The sequence below is a fragment of the Babylonia areolata genome, chromosome 31 (genome assembly GCF_041734735.1).
Source record: "Babylonia areolata isolate BAREFJ2019XMU chromosome 31, ASM4173473v1, whole genome shotgun sequence".
Taxonomy (NCBI): Eukaryota; Metazoa; Mollusca; class Gastropoda; order Neogastropoda; family Buccinidae; genus Babylonia; species Babylonia areolata.
In genome coordinates this window covers 23634435-23639434 of record NC_134906.1, presented here as the reverse complement: position 1 = coordinate 23639434, position 5000 = coordinate 23634435, and positions in this window count along the sequence as shown.

The following is a 5000-nucleotide window of genomic DNA, read 5'->3' as shown; positions in this document are numbered from 1 at the left end:
TAACAATTATATGTTTAACTGGGTCACTACTTCTTTAGTAGGGTGATTTCTTCAATACAACAAGGTCAACATTGAATAATAATAATAATAATAATAAATGTCTCATTAACCATGTTTGTGTAAGCTTATCTATTATTTATTCACCTTTTTTCTTTTTTTTTCTCAAGGCCTGACTAAGCGCGTTGGGTTACGCTGCTGGTCAGGCATCTGCTTGGCAGATGTGGTGTAGCGTATATGGATTTGTCCGAACGCAGTGACGCCTCCTTGAGCTACTGAAACTGAAACTGAAACCACAACCATTATTCTTTCTTCTTACTGTTCTTACCCCATTTTCCAGCCCCCTCCCACTCAACCACCACCCCTCATCACCACTCACTGTTTCTACTGCCCACCAAATCCAGTGAGTGATGATGGCCTAGAGGTAACGCGTCCGCCTAGGAAGCGAGAGAATCTGAGTGCGCTGGTTCGAATCACGGCTCAGCCGCCGATATTTTCTCCCCCTCCTGTGAGTGATGATGCGATGGCCTAGAGGTAGTTAGTGAGTGAGTGGATGGTTGGTAGGTTAGTTAGTTAGTTTGTTCGTTTGATCGTTTGTTCATTAGTCAATTTGTCAGTTAGCCAGGTTGGTTGGTTACTAGTCAGTTAGTTAGATAGCTATTTAGCTTGTTAATTATTGGGAGGGGGGGGGGTCTTATTTTTTTAAATGTGTCTATCTATCCATCTACCACCCCCCTCCCCCGCCCCTCCTCCTCCCCCCTCTCCTCTCCCACCCCCTGTCCCCACTCTAACCGTTTTCAGTCAAAGTAATACGGGAAGTTGGAACTGTGAAGTTACAGGTTATGTGTGTCCGTATAGCCTAGAGGTAACGCGTCCGCCTAGGAAGCGAGAGAATCTGAGCGCACTGGTTCGAATCACGACTCAGCCGCCGATATTTTCTCCCCCTCCACTAGACCTTGAGTGGTGGTCTGGACGCTAGTCATTCGGATGAGACGATAAACCGAGGTCCCGTGTGCTAGCATGCACTTAGCGCACGTAAAAGAACCCACGGCAACAAAAGGGTTGTTCCTCGCTGGCAAAATTCTGTAGAAAAATCCACTTCGATAGGAAAAAGAAAAAAAAAAGAAAAAAAAAGAAGAAAACCTGCATGCAGGAAAAAAATACATACAAAAAATGGGTAGCACTGTAGTGTAGCGACACGCTCTCCCTGTGGAGAGCAGCCTGAATTTCACACAGAGAAATCTGTTGTGATAAAAAAAAAAAAAAGAAATACAAATTCAAATACCATTCACACCAACTCCCATTCCTATTTCACCTTCAACCAGCATATATAAGTATGGAGGTATGAAGAGGAAATCTTGACTGCAGGACTTGAGACAGACTGTCCTGTAGGTGGTAACTTGTCATTTGATGAAAGAATGAAATTCTTTCATCATAAGACAAGTTACCACCTACACGTCAGTCTGAACCGTTTGTTGTTTTTTTTTCGCCTATGGAAGTATGGATAAACGGAGGTCCCGTGTGCAGTGCTGAAAAAAAAAAACACCCAAAAAACCCCCACAAAACCCCGTGGCATCTAGAGAGTTGTCCTGTGGCAACATTGTGAAGCAGAAACCCACTTTGATAGGTAAACAAATATATATGCATGCACGCAAGGCCTGGCTAAAACTGTGTTGGGTTATAAAAAAAACAACAAAAAAACAAGAGAGGCAAGGTCTTCAAGACTCACTTGTGATAAATTAAGTCCCCTAGCATTAATTACAGAGTAATTTCCCTTTTTTACTATCTGCACCAAAACGTTTGCACAATAAATAAAACTTCCATGCTTAGCAAAAGAAGTTCCTGTTTGAACAAAAAATGATAATAATGACTCCTCTTGTTGTTGGGTCAGAATAAGAGGTCAAAGTGCCAAGTTTAGAGAATACAAAAAAATATAAATATAACAGTAAATGCAGTTTGCATATAATTAGGCTTAATTTTATATTTTTTTTTGTGCCTATCCCAGAGGTGCAATATTGTTTTAAACAAGATGACTGGAAAGAACTGAAATTTTCCTATTTTTATGCCAAATTTGGTGTCAACTGACAAAGAATTTGCAGAGAAAATGTCAATGTTAAAGTTTACCACGGACACACACACACACGGACACAGACACAGACACAGACACACACACACACACACACACACACACACACACACACACACACACACACACAACCGAACACCGGGTTAAAACATGGACTCACTTTGTTTACACAAGTGAGTCAAAAAGTTTGACTGCCTGGGTTCTTTCAAAACAGGATACAAAACACAAAAGGAAAACAAACTTTTGAGTCGAAGTACACAACTTCTCCTCTCCCAAGTGGGTTCAAAGTTTTTTTCCTCTTGTTTTATGCTGTTGGGTCAAACACCTGCCAATCAGATGTGGTGTTGCGTATATGGATTTATCCGAACGAAGCGACGCCTCCTTGAAAAAAATTGAAACTGAAAATTGTCGGAAACTCCCTCCTGTCCAGACACGGAGCATCTGGTTTGTTGCTCTCAGCCCGCCCCCCCCCCCCACTTTCACCCCCCTTTCCCTGCAACCCCCCTCCCCCTCCTCTCTTCACCCCCCTTTCCCTGCAACCCCCCCCCTCTTTTACCCCCCTTTCCCTGCAACCCCCTCTCCCCCCCCTCTTCACCCCCATTTCCCTGCAACACCCCTCTCCCCCCCTCTTCACCCCCCTTTCCCTGCAACCCCCTCGCCCCCTCTTCACCCCCCTTTCCCTGCAACCTCCCTCTCCCCCCCCCTCTTCACCCCCCTTTCCCTGCAACCTCCCTCTCCCCCCCCCCCTCTTCACCCCCCTTTCCCTGCAACCCCCCCTCGCCCCCCCTCTTCATCCCCCTTTCCCTGCAACCCCCCTGCCCCCCCCCCACCTCTTCACCCCCCTTTCCCTGCAACCCCCCTGCCCCCCCCCCCTCTTCACCCCCCTTTCCCTGCAACCCCCCTCCCCCCCTCTTCACCCCCCTTTCCCTGCAACCCCCCTACCCCCCCCCCTCTTCACCCCCCTTTCCCTGCAACCCCCCCTGCCCCCCCCCCCCTCTTCACCCCTTTTCCCTGCAACCCCCCCCTCCTCCCCCCCTCTTCACCCCCCTTTCCCTGCAACCCCCCTCCCCCCTCCCCTCTTCCGTCCCCAACACACTTCTTTTCCAGTGAAATGATGCAATATAAGTGTACCCTACGACCATCCAACGAAACAAAATCGGTCTATTTGGGTCATTGCTTCAGGTCAACATCAAACAAAAACAACAACAAAAATTCATTGTCTACGGCATTTAGTCCTCTCACTGCTCTCCCCCTTTCCCTCTCTCTAACCCCCCTCCCCCCCCCCACCTTCCCCCCATCTCCAATTTCTCCTTCCATTCCTGTTACTCTTCCTCTTTCTTGTCTAGGCATTTTCAGCCACTGATTCAGCTCCATGACACGCACACGACTCGAACGGTATCTGTTTAGCTGGGTCATTGACTTCAAGACTAACAGGCCAACGTCTCACGAAAAAATATTTAATCGACTACAGCATTAATCTTCTCATGCTTTCTCCCTCTCCCTCTCAGAACCACCCTTCCAACCACACCACACCCCCCCGCATCCTCCCCTCCACCCCACCCATCCAGTTGCCTTCTCCATTTTCTTCTGTTACACCTTCTCTTTCAGCCATTGACTCAGTGCCGTGACAAACCCCTCCCCTTCCTCCACCCTTACCCCCCTTTTTTTCCCCTGTGAAGTGATGCAATGTCTAGCTGTGTGTCCCAGGCACCATACAGTTATGTGTTTAGCTGGGTCATTGCTTCAAGACTAACAGGTCAACGTCTCACAAAATATCTCATCGACTGCAGCATTTATCTTCTCATGCTCTCTTCCTCTCCCTCTCTGTACCCCCCCCCCCCTCCCCCTCACCCCGTCCCCCTCTCCAGTTGCTATCTCCATTTTCTCCTTCCTTTCCTGCTATTCCTCTCTCGTGTCTGGACGCAACTGGTCCAGTGCCATGACATACCCAACCCTCTCCCCTTCCTTCACCATTACCCCTTTTCCCCCTGTGAAGTGATGCAATGTCTAGACGTGTGTCCCAACCACCATACAGTTATGTGTTTAGCTGGGTCATTGCTTCAAGACTAACAGGTCAACGTCTCACAAAATATCTCATCGACTGCAGCATTTATCTTCTCATGCTCTCTTCCTCTCCCTCTCTGTACACCCCCCCCTACCCTCACCCTGTCCCCCTCTCCAGTTGCTATCTCCATTTTCTCCTTCCTTTCCTGCTATTCCTCTCTCGTGTCTGGACGCAACTGGTCCAGTGCCATGACATACCCAACCCTCTCCCCTTCCTTCACCATTACCCCTTTTCCCCCTGTGAAGTGATGCAATGTCTAGACGTGTGTCCCAACCACCATACAGTTATGTGTTTAGCTGGGTCATTGCTTAAAGACTAACAGGCTAACGTCTCATGAAAATATTTCATCTTGTACAGCATTAATCTTCTCATGCTTTCTTCCTCTCCCTCTCTGTACCTCCTTCTCCCACCCTCCCCCTCCCCCTCACCCCGTCACCTTCTGCAGTTGCTATCTCCATTTTCTCCTTCCTTTCCTGCTACTCCTCTCTCGTGTCTGGACGTGACTGGTTCAGTGCCATGACATACCCAACCCCCTCCCTTTCCTCCACACATACCCCCTTTTTTCTCTGAAATGATGCAATGTTTTGTGTGTACCAACCACCATACAATCTGTTTAGCTGGGTAATTGCTTCAAGACTAACAGGTCAACGTCTCACAAAATATCTCATCGACTGCAGCATTAATCATCACATGCTCTCTTCCTCTCCCTAACTGTACCCCCTCCCACCTCCCCATGGTCCCCTCTCCAGTTTCTGTCTCCATTTTCTCCCTCTCCCTCCTGTTATTATTCCTCATTCTTGTCTGGACATACAGCCACTGGTTCTGTGCCAGCATACACACACACACACACAC